Source organism: Anomaloglossus baeobatrachus, chromosome 1, assembly GCF_048569485.1.
Source record: "Anomaloglossus baeobatrachus isolate aAnoBae1 chromosome 1, aAnoBae1.hap1, whole genome shotgun sequence".
NCBI lineage: Eukaryota > Metazoa > Chordata > Amphibia > Anura > Aromobatidae > Anomaloglossus > Anomaloglossus baeobatrachus.
This window is the reverse complement of record NC_134353.1, coordinates 386,765,118-386,785,890: the sequence shown is the minus strand read 5'-3', so window position 1 is coordinate 386,785,890 and position 20,773 is coordinate 386,765,118.

Sequence of the window (20,773 nt, the reverse complement as noted above, 5' to 3'; positions counted from 1 at the left end):
GGGGAAGAAAAGTCCTCTGAGAGCCATGACTTGTTCATCTTGGTTCTTTTAGAAGCACAGCGAGGGGACTCCAACCACAGTCTCCCTCGTTTCCACTAACTGGGCCACACACACCCCACTTGACTGGCATCGGTTGACCCCCATTTTCAAGATGAAAAAGATGCTTTGCATGAAGCACTCTCAAAAATATGCGTGCCTTTCCCGTCCCCTGGCTGACCCAGGGGAAGAAAAGTCCTCTGAGAGCCATGACTTGTTCATCTTGGTTCTTTTAGAAACACAGCGAGGGGACTCCAACCACAGTCTCCCTCGTTGCCACTAATTGGGCCACACACACCTCACTTGACTGGTATTGGTTGACCCCCCTTTTGAAAAAGAAAAAGATGCTTTGCATGAAGCACTCTCAAAAATACGCGTGCCTTTCCCGTCCCCTGGCTGACCCAGGGGAAGAAAAGTCCTCTGAGAGCCATGACTTGTTCATCTTGGTTCTTTTAGAAACACAGCGAGGGGACTCCAACCACAGTCTCCCTCGTTTCCACTAACTGGGCCACACACACCCCACTTGACTGGCATCGGTTGACCCCCATTTTCAAGATGAAAAAGATGCTTTGCATGAAGCACTCTCAAAAATACGCGTGCCTTTCCCATCCCCTGGCTGACCCAGGGGAAGAAAAGTCCTCTGAGAGCCATGACTTGTTCATCTTGGTTCTTTTAGAAACACAGCGAGGGGACTCCAACCACAGTCTCCCTCGTTGCCACTAATTGGGCCACACACACCCCACTTGACTGGCATCAGTTGACCCCCCCTTTTGAAAAAGAAAAAGATGCTTTGCATGAAGCACTCTCAAAAATACGCGTGCCTTTCCCGTCCCCTGGCTGACCCAGGGGAAGAAAAGTCCTCTGAGAGCCATGACTTGTTCATCTTGGTTCTTTTAGAAATACAGCGAGGGGACTCCAACCACAGTCTCCGTCGTTTCCACTAACTGGGCCACACACACCCCACTTGACTGGCATCGGTTGACCCCCATTTTCAAGATGAAAAAGATGCTTTGCATGAAGCACTCTCAAAAATACGCGTGCCTTTCCCGTCCCCTGGCTGACCCAGGGGAAGAAAAGTCCTCTGAGAGCCATTACTTGTTCATCTTGGTTCTTTTAGAAACACAGCGAGGGGACTCCAACCACAGTCTCCCTCGTTGCCACTAATTGGGCCACACACACCCCACTTGACTGGTATTGGTTGACCCCCCTTTTGAAAAAGAAAAAGATGCTTTGCATGAAGCACTCTCAAAAATACGCGTGCCTTTCCCGTCCCCTGGCTGACTCAGGGGAAGAAAAGTCCTCTGAGAGCCATGACTTGTTCATCTTGGTTCTTTTAGAAACACAGCCAGGGGACTCCAACCACAGTCTCCCTCGTTTCCACTAACTGGGCCACACACACCCCACTTGACTGGCATCGGTTAACCACCATTTTCAAGATGAAAAAGATGCTTTGCATGAAGCACTCTCAAAAATACGCGTGCCTTTCCCGTCCCCTGGCTGACCCAGGGGAAGAAAAGTCCTCTGAGAGCCATGACTTGTTCATCTTGGTTCTTTTAGAAACATAGCGAGGGGACTCCAACCACAGTATCCCTCGTTTCCACTAACTGGGCCACACACACCCCACTTGACTGGCATCGGTTGACCCCCATTTTCAAGATGAAAAAGATGCTTTGCATGAAGCACTCTCAAAAATGCGCGTGCCTTTCCCTTCCCCTGGCTGACCCAGGGGAAGAAAAGTCCTCTGAGAGCCATGACTTGTTCATCTTGGTTCTTTTAGAAACACAGCGAGGGGACTCCAACCACAGTCTCCCTCGTTTCCACTAACTGGGCCACACACACCCCACTTGACTGGCATCGGTTGACCCCCATTTTCAAGATGAAAAAGATGCTTTGCATGAAGCACTCTCAAAAATACGCGTGCCTTTCCCGTCCCCTGGCTGACCCAGGGGAAGAAAAGTCCTCTGAGAGCCATGACTTGTTCATCTTGGTTCTTTTAGAAACACAGCGAGGGGACTCCAACCACAGTCTCCCTCGTTTCCACTAACTGGGCCACACACACCCCACTTGACTGGCATCGGTTGACCCCCATTTTCAAGATGAAAATGATGCTTTGCATGAAGCACTCTCAAAAATACGCGTGCCTTTCCGATCCCCTGGCTGACCCAGGGGAAGAACAGTCCTCTGAGAGCCATGACTTGTTCATCTTGGTTCTTTTAGAAACACAGCGAGGGGACTCCAACCACAGTCTCCCTCGTTTCCACTAACTGGGCCACACACACCCCACTTGACTGGCATCGGTTGACCCCCATTTTCAAGATGAAAAAGATGCTTTGCATGAAGCACTCTCAAAAATACGCGTGCCTTTCCCGTCCCCTGGCTGACCCAGGGGAAGAAAAGTCCTCTGAGAGCCATGACTTGTTCATCTTGGTTCTTTTAGAAACATAGCGAGGGGACTCCAACCACAGTATCCCTCGTTTCCACTAACTGGGCCACACACACCCCACTTGACTGGCATCGGTTGACCCCCATTTTCAAGATGAAAAAGATGCTTTGCATGAAGCACTCTCAAAAATGCGCGTGCCTTTCCCTTCCCCTGGCTGACCCAGGGGAAGAAAAGTCCTCTGAGAGCCATGACTTGTTCATCTTGGTTCTTTTAGAAACACAGCGAGGGGACTCCAACCACAGTCTCCCTCGTTGCCACTAATTGGGCCACACACACCCCACTTGACTGGCATCAGTTGACCCCCCTTTTGAAAAAGAAAAAGATGCTTTGCATGAAGCACTCTCAAAAATACGCGTGCCTTTCCCGTCCCCTGGCTGACCCAGGGGAAGAAAAGTCCTCTGAGAGCCATGACTTGTTCATCTTGGTTCTTTTAGAAATACAGCGAGGGGACTCCAACCACAGTCTCCCTCGTTTCCACTAACTGGGCCACACACACCCCACTTGACTGGCATCGGTTGACCCCCATTTTCAAGATGAAAAAGATGCTTTGCATGAAGCACTCTCAAAAATACGCGTGCCTTTCCCGTCCCCTGGCTGACCCAGGGGAAGAAAAGTCCTCTGAGAGCCATTACTTGTTCATCTTGGTTCTTTTAGAAACACAGCGAGGGGACTCCAACCACAGTCTCCCTCGTTGCCACTAATTGGGCCACACACACCCCACTTGACTGGTATTGGTTGACCCCCCTTTTGAAAAAGAAAAAGATGCTTTGCATGAAGCACTCTCAAAAATACGCGTGCCTTTCCCGTCCCCTGGCTGACTCAGGGGAAGAAAAGTCCTCTGAGAGCCATGACTTGTTCATCTTGGTTCTTTTAGAAACACAGCCAGGGGACTCCAACCACAGTCTCCCTCGTTTCCACTAACTGGGCCACACACACCCCACTTGACTGGCATCGGTTAACCACCATTTTCAAGATGAAAAAGATGCTTTGCATGAAGCACTCTCAAAAATACGCGTGCCTTTCCCGTCCCCTGGCTGACCCAGGGGAAGAAAAGTCCTCTGAGAGCCATGACTTGTTCATCTTGGTTCTTTTAGAAACATAGCGAGGGGACTCCAACCACAGTATCCCTCGTTTCCACTAACTGGGCCACACACACCCCACTTGACTGGCATCGGTTGACCCCCATTTTCAAGATGAAAAAGATGCTTTGCATGAAGCACTCTCAAAAATGCGCGTGCCTTTCCCTTCCCCTGGCTGACCCAGGGGAAGAAAAGTCCTCTGAGAGCCATGACTTGTTCATCTTGGTTCTTTTAGAAACACAGCGAGGGGACTCCAACCACAGTCTCCCTCGTTTCCACTAACTGGGCCACACACACCCCACTTGACTGGCATCGGTTGACCCCCATTTTCAAGATGAAAAAGATGCTTTGCATGAAGCACTCTCAAAAATACGCGTGCCTTTCCCGTCCCCTGGCTGACCCAGGGGAAGAAAAGTCCTCTGAGAGCCATGACTTGTTCATCTTGGTTCTTTTAGAAACACAGCGAGGGGACTCCAACCACAGTCTCCCTCGTTTCCACTAACTGGGCCACACACACTCCACTTGACTGGCATCGGTTGACCCCCATTTTCAAGATGAAAATGATGCTTTGCATGAAGCACTCTCAAAAATACGCGTGCCTTTCCCATCCCCTGGCTGACCCAGGGGAAGAACAGTCCTCTGAGAGCCATGACTTGTTCATCTTGGTTCTTTTAGAAACACAGCGAGGGGACTCCAACCACAGTCTCCCTCGTTTCCACTAACTGGGCCACACACACCCCACTTGACTGGCATCGGTTGACCCCCATTTTCAAGATGAAAAAGATGCTTTGCATGAAGCACTCTCAAAAATACGCGTGCCTTTCCCGTCCCCTGGCTGACCCAGGGGAAGAAAAGTCCTCTGAGAGCCATGACTTGTTCATCTTGGTTCTTTTAGAAGCACAGCGAGGGGACTCCAACCACAGTCTCCCTCGTTTCCACTAACTGGGCCACACACACCCCACTTGACTGGCATCGGTTGACCCCCATTTTCAAGATGAAAAAGATGCTTTGCATGAAGCACTCTCAAAAATACGCGTGCCTTTCCCGTCCCCTGGCTGACCCAGGGGAAGAAAAGTCCTCTGAGAGCCATGACTTGTTCATCTTGGTTCTTTTAGAAACACAGCGAGGGGACTCCAACCACAGTCTCCCTCGTTGCCACTAATTGGGCCACACACACCCCACTTGACTGGTATTGGTTGACCCCCCTTTTGAAAAAGAAAAAGATGCTTTGCATGAAGCACTCTCAAAAATACGCGTGCCTTTCCCGTCCCCTGGCTGACCCAGGGGAAGAAAAGTCCTCTGAGAGCCATGACTTGTTCATCTTGGTTCTTTTAGAAACACAGCGAGGGGACTCCAACCACAGTCTCCCTCGTTTCCACTAACTGGGCCACACACACCCCACTTGACTGGCATCGGTTGACCCCCATTTTCAAGATGAAAAAGATGCTTTGCATGAAGCACTCTCAAAAATACGCGTGCCTTTCCCGTCCCCTGGCTGACCCAGGGGAAGAAAAGTCCTCTGAGAGCCATGACTTGTTCATCTTGGTTCTTTTAGAAACACAGCGAGGGGACTCCAACCACAGTCTCCCTCGTTGCCACTAATTGGGCCACACACACCCCACTTGACTGGCATCAGTTGACCCCCCCTTTTGAAAAAGAAAAAGATGCTTTGCATGAAGCACTCTCAAAAATACGTGTGCCTTTCCCGTCCCCTGGCTGACCCAGGGGAAGAAAAGTCCTCTGAGAGCCATGACTTGTTCATCTTGGTTCTTTTAGAAATACAGCGAGGGGACTCCAACCACAGTCTCCCTCGTTTCCACTAACTGGGCCACACACACCCCACTTGACTGGCATCGGTTGACCCCCATTTTCAAGATGAAAAAGATGCTTTGCATGAAGCACTCTCAAAAATACGCGTGCCTTTCCCGTCCCCTGGCTGACCCAGGGGAAGAAAAATCCTCTGAGAGCCATGACTTGTTCATCTTGGTTCTTTTAGAAACACAGCGAGGGGACTCCAACCACAGTCTCCCTCATTGCCACTAATTGGGCCACACACACCCCACTTGACTGGCATCAGTTGACCCCCCCTTTTGAAAAAGAAAAAGATGCTTTGCATGAAGCACTCTCAAAAATACGCGTGCCTTTCCCGTCCCCTGGCTGACCCAGGGGAAGAAAAGTCCTCTGAGAGCCATGTCCACATTGTCAGTGGACAGACACGTGTGCTTATCTGCCAGCAGACCCCCAGCAGCACTGAAGACAGGTTCCGAGAGAATGCAGGCTGCAGGACACGACAAGATCCCCAAGGCGTACGTGGCGAGCTCAGGCAATTTATCCAGATTGGAAGCCTAAAATGAGCAGGGCTCAAGTTGCACAATAATGGAATCGATGTTTCCTTGCATATACTCATATATCTGTGTGTCCTCCTCTTTTTCCTTGTCCAGCTCTTTTGTTTTCGCACGAGTATATGTCCTTGTCACTTTCCCATGTGTTTGTGTTGTGAGTTGTTTATCACCTTTTGGACACCTTTGAGGGTGTTGTCTAGGTGTTTTTATGTGTTTGTGATTGCCTGCCATTGTTTCCTATGCAGTTCGAGTTCGGTTCGTCGAACGTTCGACGAACCGAACTCGAACGGGACCTCCGTTCGGCGAACCGCCTCGAGCCGAACCGGGACCGGTTCGCTCATCTCTACTTGTGAGTTTAAATTCCAATGGACGCTCCTGGAAGTTTGCTCTGACATGGTCCAATAGGCTAGTTGACTGGGCTATGATGACACCCATCTGTTTCCTTTGAATGAAGTGAGCAAATGTTCTGTGTGCTTCTTTAATTTTGCCCTGTTGCGTCTGTTATGGCTATTGGATCAAGGGAAGTAGGGGATGCTGCGTTGCCCATGGCCCTTCCATTGTCTAGTGGTAAGTTGGTGGTCTTGGATGTGTGACCTCGGGAATTCAAATCTCAATGGACTCTCCTTGAAATTTGTTCTGTCATTGTCCAATAGGCTAGTTGACTGGTCTATGATGATTACTATCTGTTTCCTTTGAATGGAGAAAGTAGGTGTGTTTCCTTAATTTTGCCCTGTTGCGTCTGTTCTGGCTGTAGGATCAAGGGAAGTAGGTGAGACTGTGATTCCCATGTTGTTTCCATGGTCTAGTGGCAAGTTGGTGGTCTTGGATGTGTGACCTTGGGAGTTCAAATTCCAATGGACTCTCCTGCAAGTTTTCTCTGTCATGGTCCAACAGGCTAGTTGACTGGTCTATCATGATGCTTATCTGTTTCCTTTGAAGGGAGAGAGCAGTTGTTGTGTGTATTTCTTTAATTTTGCCCTTTTGCGTCTGTTTTGGCTATAGGATAAGGGAAGCAGGGAAAGCCACACATTCCATGTACCGTCCATGGTCTAGTTGGAAGTTAGCGGTCTTGGATGTGTGACCTTGAGAGTTCAAATCCCAAAGGACGCTCTTTAAAATTTGCTCAGTCATGGTCCAATAGGCTTGTTGACTGGTTTTTGAAGACGCCTATCTGTTTCCTTTGAATGGAGAGAGTGGTTGTGTTTATTTCATTTTGCACAGTTGCGTCTGTTCTGGCTATAGGATCAAGGGAAGAAGGGGAAGTCGTGTTTCCCAAGTCGTTTCCATGGTCTAGTGGTAAGTTGGTGTTCTTGGATGTGTGACCTTGAGAGTTCAAATTCCACTGGACGCTCCTGGAAGGTTGCTCTGTCATGGTCCAATAGGCTAGTTGACTGGTCATTCATGACACTTATTTGTTTCTTTTGAATGGAGAGAGCATGTGTTGTGTGTATTTCTTTAATTTTGCCCCGTTGCATCTGTTATAGCTATAAGATCAAGGGAAGTAGGGGAAGCTGTGTTTTCTATGTCCCTTCCATAGTCTAGTGATAAGTTAGGGGTCTTGGATGGGTGACCTTGGGAGTTCAAATCCTAATGGATGCTCCTGGAAAGTTGCTCTGTCAATTTCCAATAGGCTAGTTGACTGGTCTATCATGACTCTTATCTATTTTCTTTGAATGAAGAGAGCAGGTGTTGTGTTTACTTCTTTAATTTTGCCCTGTTGCGTCAGTTATGGCTATAGGATCAAGGAAAGTAGGGGAAGCTGTGTTTCCCATGTCTTTTCCATGGTCTAGGGGTAAGTTGGTGGTCTCTAGATGTGAGACCTTGGGAGTTCAAATTCCAATGAATGCCCATGGAAATTTGCTCAGTCATGATCTAATATTCATGTTTCCCATGTCCCTTCTATAGTCTGGTGATAAGTTAGTGACCTTGGGAGTTCAAGTCCCAGTGGATGCTGCTGGAAATTTGCTCTGTCATGGTCCAATAGAATAGTTGACTGCTCTATGATGACATCAATCTGTTTCCTTTGAATGGAGAGAGCAGGTGTTGTGTTTATTTCTTTAATTTTGCCCTGTTGCCTCTGTTCTGGCTATAGGATCAAGGGACGTAGGGGAAGCTGTGTTTCACATGGCCCTTCCATGGGCTAGTGGTAAGTTGGTGCTATTGGATGTGTGACCTTGGGAGTTCAAATTCCAATAGATGCTCCTTGATATTTGCTGTCATTGTCCAATATTCTAGTTGACTGGTCTATGGCAGCACTTATCTGTTTCCTTTGAATGGAGAGAGCAGGTGTTTGTTTTTCTTTAATTTTGCCCTGTTGCGTCTGTTATGGCTATAGGATCAAGGGAAGTAGAGGAAACTGCATATCCCATGTCTATTCCATGGTCTAGTGGTAAGTTGGTGGTCTCAAATGTGAGACCTTGGGAGTTCAAATGCCAACGGACGCTCCTGGAAATTTGCTCTGTCATGGTCCAATAGGCTAGTTGACTGGTCTATGATTACACTTACTTGTTTCCTTTGAATGGAGAGAGTAGTTGTTGGGTGTGTTTATTTAATTTTGCCCTGTTGCATCTGTTCTGGCTATAGGATCAAGGGAAGTAAAGGAAGCTGTGTTACCTATGTCCTTTCCATGGTCTAGTGGTAAGTTGGTGGTCTTGGTTGTGTGACCTTGTGAGTTTAAATTCCAATGGCTGTTCCTGGAAGTTTTCTCTGTCATGGTCCAATAGGCTAGTTGACTGGGCTATGATGACACCCATCTGTTTCCTTTGAAGGAAGTGAGTAAATGTTGTGTGTGCTTCTTTAATATTGCCCTGTTGCGTCTGTTATGGCAATTGGATCAAGGGAAGTATGGGATGCTGCAATGCCCATGGCTCTTCAATGGTCTAGTGGTAAGTTGGTGGTCTAGGATGTGTGACCTTGCAAGTTCAAATCCCAATGGACGCTCCTTAAAATTTGCTCAGTCATGGTCCAATAGGCTAGTTGACTGATTTATGAAGACGCCTATCTGTTTCCTTTTAATGGAGAGAGTGGTTGTGTTTATTTAATTTTGCATTGTTGCGTCTGTTCTGGCTATAGGATCAAGGGAAGAAGGGGAAGCTGTGCTTCATATGTCGTTTCCATGGTCTAGTGGCAAGTTGGTGTTCTTGGATGTGTAACTTTGAGAGTTCAAATTGCACTGGACGCTCCTGGAAAGTTGCTCTGTCATTTTCCAATAGGCTAGTTGACTGGTCTATCATGACGCTTATCTGTTTTCTTTGAATGAAGAGAACAGGTGTTGTGTTTACTTCTTTAATTTTCCCCAGTTGCGTCTGTTATGGCTATAGGATCAAGGAAAGTAGGGGAAGCTATGTTTCCCATGTCTTTTCCATGGTCTAGTGGTAAGTTGATGGTCTAGTGGTAAGTTGGTGTTCTTGGATGTGTGACTTTGGGAGTTCAAATGCCAAAGGACGCTCCTGGAAATTTGTTCTGTCATGGTCCAATAGGCTAGTTGACCGGTCTATGATAACGCGTATCTGTTTCCTTTGAATGGAGAGAGCAGGTGTTGTGTGTATCTCTTTAATTTTGCCGTGTTGCGTCTGTTATGGCTATAGGATCAAGGGAAGTAGGGGAAGCTGAGTTTCCCTTGTTCCTTCCATTGGCTAGTGGTAAGTTGGTTGTGTTGGATGTGTGACTTTGGGAGTTTAAATACCAACGGACGCTCCTTTAAATTTGCTCTGTCATGGTCCAATAGGCTAGTTGACTGGTCTATGATTAATCCTATTTGTTTCCTTTGAATGGAGGAAGTAGGTGTTGGGTGTGTTTCTTTAATTTTGCCCTTTTGCGTCTGTTCTGGCTACAGGATCAAGGGAAGTTGGGGAAGCCACATATCCCATGTCCCTTCCATGATCTGGTGGCTAGTTGGTGGTCTTGGATGTGTGAACTTGGGAGTTGAAATCCCTATGGACGCTCCTTGAAATTTGCTCAGTCATGGTCCAATAAGCTAGTTGACTGGTCTATGAAAACGCCTATCTGTTTCCGTTGAATGGAGAGAGCAGGTGTTGTGTGTATTTCTTTAATTTTGCCCTTTTTCGTCTGTTTTGGCTATAGGATCAAGGGAAGTAGGGGAAGCTGAGTTTCCCTTGTCCCTTCCATGGTCTAGTGGTAAGTTGGTGGTCTTGGATAAATAACTTCGGGAGTTTAAATCCCCATGAACGCTCCTGGAAAATTGTTATGTCAATGTCCAATAGGCTAGTTGACAGGTCTATAATGACCCCTATCTGTTTCCATTGAATGGAGAAAGCAGGTGTTATGTGTTTTTCTTTATTTTTGCCCTGTTGCATCTGTTATGGCTATAGGATCAAGGGAAGTAGGGGAAGCTGCATTTCACATGTCTCTTCCATGGTCTAGTGGTAAGTTGGTGGTCTTGGATAAATGACCTTGGGAGTTTAAATCCCCATGGACGCTCCTGGAAAATTGTTATGTCAATGTCCAATAGGCTAGTTGACACGTCTATAATGATCCTGATTTGTTTCCTTTGAATGGAGAAAGCAGGTGTCATGTGTTTTTCTTTATTTTTGCCCTGTTGCATCTGTTATGGTTATAGGATCAAGGGAAGTAGGGGAAGCTGCATTTTCCATGTCCCTTCCATGGTCTAGTGGTAAGTTGGTGGTCTTGGATAAGTGACTTCGGGAGTTTAAATCCCCATGAACGCTCCTGAAAAATTGTTATGTCAATGTCCAGTAGGCTAGTTGACAGGTCTATAATGACCCCTATCTGTTTCCTTTGAATGGAAAAAGCAGGTGTTGTGTGTATTTCTTTATTTTTGCCCTGTTGCTTCTGTTATGGCTATAGGATCAAGGGAAGTAGGGGAAGCTGTGTTTCCCATGTCCCCTCCATGGTCTAGTGGTAAGTTGGTGGTCTTAGATGGGTGACCTTGGGAGTAGAGATGAGCGAACTGGGCACGGTTCAGCTCGAGCTTGGTTCGCTGAACCGAGGTCTCGTTCGAATTCGGTTCAGGGAACCAGTTCAGCAAATCTCTCATACCCATAGGAAACAATAGGAGGCAATTAAAAACACATTATAAATGTACACATTTAGTAAATAAACATTGCCATAACACTTACTGGTCCCCAGGATGCACTCGGTCAACTGCCACTATTTCTCCCAATAATCGCTGCATCCTCCCAGTAACCAGCAGCACTGACAGGACCTACATGACAATGTCACATGTCTGTCATCTCATTGGCTTCAGACTGGTCACATGGCTAGATGTCCTATCCTAGGTTCTGCCACTGCATCTCCCAGTACATGGTGATCATTTGTGTATCACTGTGTATTGGGGAAATGCTCTTGCACACAGTAATCTCCTCGTTCCGTTAGTGACCGGCTAACACAGCCAGTCCATAATGGAGAATACTGTTGCCATAGCAATGCGCTTTGTAGCGGTGATGTCACCGCTACCACATGCACCAGAATCACGTGATCGGAGCAGCGTTGCCATGGCAACCTGTTGCTTACAGCCGGGAGTCTGTGGTCACTCTAACAGAGTGATTTCTGCACAGAGCACAATGTCCTTTCTCCCATGCTGTCTGATGGAGCAGAGCTGCATGTGTTGAGACAGAAGACCATGTATCGTGGAGGGGTAAGAGGGGGTAATAAAGATGGAGTCTTTAAGTGTGTCTGTGTATTTATTTCTATTAAAGTATTTTTTTGTGTGGTGTTTTCATTTAACCCTTTATTGGAGATTCTTAATGGCCGGGTCAAACTTGCCTGACATTAAGAATCTCTGGCTTAGTACTAGCTAGTAAAACAAAGCTAGTATTAACTCATGATTACCCAGCAAGCCACCCGGCTTCAGGGCTGCTGGAAGAGTTGGATACGTCTATGAAAGCGCCATTTTCTGGGGCGGCTGCGGACTGCAATTCGCAGCAGAGGCGCCCACAAACCTCGGACTAACCTGTGCTGCGGATTCCAATCCCCAGCTGTCTAGTTGTACCCGGCTGGAGACAAAAATGGGATGAAGCCCACGTCGTTTTTTTTTTTTTATTTCATAAAATTCATGAGTTAATTAAAAAAAGGGCTTCCCTATATTTTAAGTTCCAAGCCGGGTACAAATAGGCAGCTGGGGGTTGGGGGCAGCCGTACCTGCCTGCTGTACTTGGCTAGCATACAAAAATATGGCGAAGCCCACGTCATTTTTTTTCTAGTTTTTTGGCAAAAACAATAAAAAATGCTTCCCTGGATTCTCCATTGCCAGTGAAGGTAACACCAAGCAGTGGGGGTTAGCAGCCAGTAGCTGCTTGGATTACCCTCAGCTAGCAATACACAAAATGCAGTGGGAGCCCATATATTTTTTTTTATTATTATTTATTTAAATAACTAAAAACAAAATGGGCTTCCCTATATTTTGATTGCCTGACATGACAGAACTGTAAAAATAAATCATTAAAAAAAATGACGTAGCGCTGCGCGGTATTTTTGATTCTCAGCGCAGATAAAGCAGACAGCTATGGGTTGCCTCCCCCATCTGCCTGGCGTTACCTTGGCTGGCAATCAAAATACAGGGAAGCCCATTAATTTTTTTTATTTAAAAAAATAGTTAAAAAAAATGACGTTGGGTCCCCCCATTTTTGATAGCCAGCTAGGGTAAAGCAGAAGGCTGTAGCCTGAAAACCACAGCTGGCAGCTAAACCGTGGTTGGGGATCCAATGTGGAGGTCACCCCAGGCTCTTTTTTTATAATTATTTTATAAATATTAATAATTACAAAACAAAAGTAGGGTCCCCCCCAAATTGGATCACCAGCCAAGTTAAAGCGGACAGCTGTGGTCTGGTATTCTCAGGGTGGGAAGGTCCATAGCTATTGGGCCTTCACAGCCTAAAAATAGCAGGTCGCAAGCACTCCAGAAGTGGCGCATCCAGTAGATGCGCCAATCCTGGCACTTCACCGCAGCTCATCCCGTGCCCTGGTGTAGTGGCAAACGGGGTAATAAATGGGGCTGATACTAGCTTTAAGGTTACCTGACATCAAGCCCAGCAGTTTGTGAAGTCATGGCGTCTGTCAGATACCCGACATCACAAACTGTCAGTACTAACAAAAAAAATAGACAAAAAAAAATTATTTGAAAAAACACTCCCCAAAACATTCCCTCTTTCACCAATTTATTGTAAGGAAAAAAAATAAGGGGGTCCCACGATGACTCAGGAGTCAGGACCATCTAGAATATGGGGGAACACGCTCAGGGAACGTATCCCCCATTTTCTAGGAGTGCAGAGTCCATGTCGTAACTGTTGCTACCAAAGCTGCAATGCCCTGCTCATGAGGTAAGGGTATGCCTAATCAGGAGAACTATTCTACATTTCCAAATATTGGTATTTGCTGATATTATAGCTATTCCACCTACTATATATTGGGGATAGGATCTTGGAGATGGAATACCCCTTTAAGTCCAGTTATCCAGCTGAATGAATACTAAACAACAGAGTTCGCTATTTAGACATGTTTTCTTGTGGCGTATAACGGACTCTCATGTTTGGTAGTCGTTCAGCAGGGCAACTATAAAATCAAATACCTCCATTTGGAAATGTAGTATAGCTCTCCTGATTAACTATGTTCCTTACCTCATGAGCAGGGCATTGCAGTAGCTTACAGATGCATGGTTACCACGACTCACTGTGTCTGAACACAGGAAGCTGAGCTGACAGCCGCACTGTGCATGCGGTAACGTCTATTGTGAAGGAGGGGGATCAACGCTGCACAGGTACCGTGGGACACCGGGGGACACCGGTGGAGTTATAGGGGGTGACCTAGCAGGGTCCGGGGAGGAGTTTTCTGTCGCATGTGCCATGGCACATGCGACAAATCAGAGGAGTAGGGTGAATGCGGCCGGCGTACTGCTGTGTGCGCGGCCATCTTGGATTTCCAAGAGGGGGTCGGGGGGGGGGGCACTTTGGCGACACTGTACCGACACGATACCGGTGATCACGTGAGCGGGAATCGGAAAAACCAGCCTGAATCATGATCTCCAGGGTCTCAGCTACCCCTGAAACCCCGGAGATTTTCTGACGCTGGGGGGCGCTATTCACTTATTTCTGTCTGCTGTTTATAAACGGCAGATCAGAATAAGGCTACATTCACACGACCAACTCGTTTTTGCGGTCCGCAAAAAACGGTCAGTTTTTTTCACGGGTGCATCCGTGTGGCATCCGTTTCCGTTCCGTATTGTTAGGTCCGGGTGGTGGATCCACTCAGCCTTGCACCCCACCGGAGGCCTGGATGCACGGTAGCCGGAGCACTAGCGTGGCAGAGACTGCCTCCCACAGGTGACGGTTAGAACAGTCACTGGGGCTTCAGAGTTTCTGGAGACAGTGCAGGAATCCGGCACAAGTGTCAGGTAGAAATGTCAGGCAATAGTATTGATCACAGGATACAGCACAAGGGGGACCTGAGCACCTAGCTTTGAAGACAAGGCTTACAAGACACGTTGATCAGGCCCCACCCACATGCAAAGGCCAGTCTTATATACCCAGCAGAGCCTCATGTCATATCCTGCTGCAGCAGTACTGGGCCCATAAGACCAGGTGAGTGGGCGCGGCCCGACACTATACAGAAGCATGAGTCAGACACATGAGACTAGGGGCAGGACACAGGAGAGCACGAGCGGGAGTGGCAGCCGTGACCGGTGGACCAGATCAGTGGGTAAGGAGCGGTGCTGTGCAGGTGCGACCGGACCAGTGGGTAAGGAGCGGTGCCGGGATGGTGCGACCGGATCAGTGGGTAAAAAGTGGGCCGAGGCATCGGGAGCGTGACACGTATACGGTCCGTATGTCATCCGTTTGTCATCCGTGTGCCTTCCATTTTTTTTGCGTACTGCCAAAAAACTGAAGGAGGGAAAATACATAAATTTACCCAGGATCCATAGCTTCAACCTACATGAGGCGGTCACATGTTCACTCCAGTGCCATTTTCTACTGCCTTTCACAGCGTAGAGCGCTCTGGTGATTTTCCTGTGCTTGTACACTTCATATCAGTCTTTTCTGTCATTGTAATGGCAGAAAGACACATAATGTCCCACTGTCCTGCATTTTGTAATTTTGCACCCTTTGGTGCCTTTCATGTGGCCTTGTATTTACCAAAAAAAATAAATAAGTAAAAAAAAAAATGACGTGTGGTTCCCCCTATTTTTTGTAGCCAGCTAGGGTAAAGCAGACGGCTGCAGCCTGCAGACCACAGCTGGCAGCTTCACCTTGGCTGGTAATCCAAAACTGAGGGCACCCAATGCTGTTATTTTAAATTAAATAAATAATTAAAAAAAAAAAACACGTAGGGGTCCCCCCAAAATTGGATTACCAGCCAAGGTAAAGCAGGCAGCAGGGGTCTGATATTCTCAGACTAGGGAGGTCCATGGTTATTGGACTCTCCCCAGCCTAAAAATAGCAGGCCGCAGCCGCCCCAGAAGTGGCGCATCCATTAGATGCGCCAATCCTGGTGCTTCGCCCCAGCTCATCCAGTGCCCTGGTGCGGTGGCAAACGGGGTAATATATGGGGTTAATACCAGATGTGTAATGTCACCTGGCATCAAGCCCTAGGGTTGGTGATGTCAGGCGTCTATCAGATACCCGACATCACCAAACCAGTCAGTAATAAAAAAAAAATAGGCGACAAACACATTTTTATTTGAAAAAACACTGCCCAAAACATTCCCTTTTTCACCAATTTATTAGAAAGAAAAACAAATCCAGGTCTGCTATAATCCAAGCGGTTCCCATGACGATCCATACCATAGTCACTGTCCCAGTCAAAGAAGAACAGAATGTTCCCCATTGGCTGGGAGAGCAATGCAGTGACCTGAGCTAACATCAATAGGTCAGCCCAGGTCACTGTAGGGCATGACAAGTGCTGCTGTCAGGAGCGAGGTACATTACCTGCGGTGACGATCTCCTGCACTGCTGATACTGCACAACAATGACCGCCGCCTTCACAGCCAAGTATCGCGAGAGCCTGTGACGTCACCGCTAGTGACAGTCTCGGGCCGCAGTGAGAGATGTGAAGCGGCAGCCATGGAGGACAGTGACAGCGTTGAGGTCGGGAGGGCGGGACTTAATCACCGCAGGTAAGCCGAACAGGGTAATGTGTGCGGAGTGTGTGGTGGGTGGAGCTAAGCAGGGTAATGTGTGCAGAATGTCAGGTGGGTGGAGCTAAGTGGGGTAATTTGTGCAGTGTGCCAGGTGGGTGGAGCTAAGCGGGGTAATGTGTGCAGAGTGCCAGGTGGATGGAGCCAAGCGGTGTAATGTGTTCAGAGTGTGAGGTGGGTGGAACCAAGCGGGGTAATGTGTGCGGAGTGTGAGGTGGGCGGAGCCAAGTGGGGTAATATGTGCAGAGTGCCAGGTAAGTGGAGCTAAGTGGGGTAATGTGTGCAGAGTGCCAGGTCGGTGGAGCCAAGTGGGGTAATGTGTGCAGAGTGCCAGGTGGGTGGAGCCAAGTGGGGTAATGTGTGCAGAGTGCCAGGTGGGTGGAGCCAAGCGGGGTAATGTGTGCAGAGTGCCAGGTGGGTGGAGCCAAGCGGGGTAATGTGTGCAGAGTGCCAGGTGGGTGGAGCCAAGCGGGATAATGTGTGCAGAGTGCCAGGTGGGTGGAGCCAAGCGGGGCCATGTGTGCAGGCGGTGGAGTGCGAAGTGGGTGGAGCCTAGCGGGGCCATGTGTGCGGGGGCGGCGGAGTGCGAAGTGGGTGGAGCCTAGCAGGGCCATGTGGCGTTGAAGACGTCAGTGCCGGGGACTGCATGGCTGGGGACAGGTGAGTGTGTGTGTGTGTGTGTGTATACATGCCGACTGCAGGAGGGGCGAAGCCGAGCGGGGAAGTGTCGGCTCCCTGCACATATAACCAAGGTAAATATCGGGTTACTAACCAAAGCTTTGCTTGGATACCCGATATTTATCTTGGTTACCAGCTTACCGCAGGCTGCCAGCGATGGCTCCCTGCACACTGTAGCTGTAAAAAGCCCTGCTTTTGCTGATAGAACCATTCTCGAACGTAACTCGAACTGCCGAACGTTTACCAAAAAGCTCGAGTTCGAGTTCTAACTAGAACACCCCCCAAAATCACTTGAACCGCGAACTAGAGAACTGCGAACAACGAAACGCGCTCAACTCTATTTGGGAGTTCAAATCCCAATGAACGCTCCTGGAAATTTGCTCTGTCATGGTCCAATAGGCTAGTTGACTGGTCTATGATGACACCTATCTGTTTCCTTTGAATGGAGAAAGCAGGTGTTGTGTGTATTTCTTTCATTTTGCCCTTTTGCGTCTGTTATGGCTATAGGATCAAGGGAAGTAGGGAAAGCTGCATTTTGCATGTCCCTTCCATGGTCTAGTGGTAAGTTAGTGTGTCAAGGGAGGAATTTGTGTTGAAGACTGCTAATGGAGTCCTCATTTGGGATATCCAGAGATGATGTCGTATTAGCTGTATATCAGTGCTAATATATATATCAATGTATATAAGACAAAGAACACAGACATGCTCTCTTTTCAGCCAGCGTCACCAACTGAACTAGTGTAATGAGATAGATCCAATTATACCGTAAGCATGAATAACCTTGAAGCTAACAAGGAATGCTTTTCACTCCCCATTTTCTCACATCACATTGCCTGCCTCCCGTACATTCCTTCTATGTGAACATTACTGATAACACTTCTTACAGCTTCACATTCTGGCTTCATCATCTCTGGTTAACTCCTTCATGATTATACAACTTTGAATTATACTATAGGTCTGTGCAATGGCTACATAGACAGACAGATAATTATACAACTACATCTACATTTTAATTATTTATATACACAGATATTCTTATTACATTTAAACAAACATACTAGAGCTCAGGTGACCTCCACAAGTGGTCTTGGATGTGTGACCTTGGGAGTTCAAATCCCATTGGACGTTCATGGAAATTTGCTCTGTCATGGCCTAATAGGCTAGTTGATTGGTCTCTGGTGGCGCCTATCTGTTTCCTTTGAATAGAGTGAGCAGGTGTTGTGTGTATTTCTTTAATTTTGCCCTTTTGCGTGTGTTATGGCTATAGGATCAAGGGAAGTAGGGGAAGCTGTGATTCTCATGTCCCTTCCATGGTCTAGTGGTAAGTTAAAGGTCTAGGATGTGTGACATTGGGAGTTTAAATCCCAATGGACACTCCTGGAAATTTGCTCTGTCGTGGACTTATAGGCTAGTTGACTGGTCTATGATGATGCATATCTGTTTCCTTTGAATGGAGAGAGCAGGTGTTGTGCTTATTTCTTTAATTTTGCCCTGTTGCATCTGTTATGGTTATAGGATCAAGGAAAGTAGGGGAAGCTGCATTTCCAATGTTTCTTCCATGGTCTAGTGGTAAGTTGGTGGTCTTGGATGTGTGACCTTGAGAAAAAAAATGAGCAAACCGGTCGCAGTTTGGCTTGAGCACGGTTTGCTGAATTGAGGTCTGGTTTGTGTTTGGTTCAGTGAACCACTCAAACCCATGGGAGGCAATTGCAAACACATAAGAACACCTAGAAAACACCCTCAAAAGGGGACAAACAATTCACAATACAAACTCATGGGAAAATGACAAGGACATATACTCATGCGAAAACAAAACAGCTGGACAAGGAAAAAGTGGGCATGGCATTCCCTTCTAAAATGATGTAAAACACCGCAAGGTGACTCAAAGCGGAGTCTCCCTTTTTTCCAAAAATTGGGCCACACAGACACCCACCCCTTCAGTGGCAGCACTTGTGCCCCAGTTGTACACTTCACAGGTAGATTTGCATCAAGCACATTAAAAAATATGCCATCCTTAACTGTCCCCAGGATGGCACCAGGATAGGTAGCAAAGTCTTTGCTGATCACAGATCTGTTCATCTTGGATCATTGTTAGAAACACTGCAAGAAAGGTTTACTCCAAGCGGAATCTCCATTTTCTCCAAAAATTGGGCCACACAGACACCCACCCCTTCAGTGGCAGCACTTGTGCCCTGGTTGCAAACAGGATGTTTTGATTTGCATCAAGCACATTCCAAATCCACAAGCATTTACTCTCCCCAGGATGACACAGGGAGAGCTCTGGCCATTTTTCAAGATTTGAAGCCCAAAATGAGCAAGGCTCCATTTGCAAAGTCATGGAATCGATGTTCATTTGGAGATACTCCTGTATCATCCTCTCCAGCCGTTGACTATGTGTCAAACTTGTTGTCTCTGATGGCCTTGCAAAGGATGGTCTAAAAAAATTATGAAAAGATTCAATAAAATTGCTGTTACCAGCACCAGATACGGTGCTGCTGGTACGGGTAGACTGTTGAACATGACGAGACCGTCCCATTCTTGTCAAGTTACAACTGGGAGATTCACTCCCTGCACCACGGTTGTTTGGTGAAAAAGCCAAGTTAAGATCGAGTAACAGCTTTTTCTGATACTCCTGCATACGTGCGTCCCTTTCTATGGCTGGAATTATGTCACAAAATTTTGACTTGTACCGGGGATCTAATAGTGTGGCAAGCCAGTAGTCATCATCACTTCTAATTTTGACAATACGAGGGTCATGTTGGAGGTAGTGCAGCAAGAAGGCGCTCATGTGTCTTGCGCAGCCATGCAGACCAAGTCCACGCTGTGTTTATGGCATAGAGGTGCTAACCGTTCTTTTTTCCTCTGACATCTCCCCCCAAACTCTTTCAACTGAAATTTGACCAAGGTCTCCCTCATCCGCTGAGTCTTCCATGTCCATGGACAGTTCGTCCTCCATTTCTTCATGTTCTCCTGCACCTTCCTCAACATTTCACCTGCTACCATGTGCCCTTGTTGATCCCTGTCCTCCATGGTCCCATGCCTGCCGCCTTGGTAATGATGGACGTCTGGACCTTGGTGATGTTGTTATCCCTTGCGCATATGAATCCTCCTGTAGTTCCTCCCCTTCCTGTTTTCCCACCCCCAACTCCGAATAATGTTTAGCGTGTGCTGCAGCATGTAAATGAGTGGAATTGTCATGCAGATAATGGCATTGTCAGTGCTAAACATATTCGTCGCCATGTCGAAACTGTGCAGAAGGGTGCATAGGTCCTTGATCTCAGACAACTCCATCAGGGTGATCTGCCCCACCTCTGCATCTCGTTGGCCCAGACTATACGTCATGACGTATTGCACCAGGGCTCGGCGGTGCTGCCACAGTCGCTGTAACATGTGTAGAGTCGAATTCCAGCGTTTTGCAAATCGCATTTCAGGCGATGAACCAGCATGCCGAAAGACTTCTGGAGCGATGCAAGTCGCTCAGCTGCGGCGGTTGAACGGCGGAAGTGAGCAGACAGTTTTCGTGCCCTGGTCAGAAGGCCATCTAGGCCGGCATAGTGTGTTAAAAATTGCTGGACAACAAGGTTCAACACGTGAGCCATACAAGGCATGTGTGTCACCTTGCCCAGGCGAAGGGCCGCACCTAGGTTTGCAGCATTGTTGCACACGGCCTTACCAGGCTGCAGGTTAAGTGGAAACAACCATTTATTAAACTCAGTCTCCAGAGCTGCCCACAACTCAGCCGCTGTGTGACTCTTATTTCCAAGACATTTCAAGCTAAAGACCGCCTGATGCCATTGCGCTCTGCTACCAGCATAGTAATGAGGGGTGCGTGATTCCTTCTGCGCAGTTACAACGCTGGTGGCCTGACCAGGCAGGCTTGGGGCGGAGGTGGAGGACCCAGACGAGGTTGAGGAGGCAGAAGCAGTGGAGGAACTTGGACAGACAGAGGATTGACGCCCAAGTCGTGGGGACGGCAAGACTTGTGCAGCAGACCCTTCACCATCTATCACCATAGTTACCCAGTGCCCAGTCAGAAACATGTAACGTCCCTGTCCATGCTTACTGGTCCAAGTATCGGTGGTGAAAT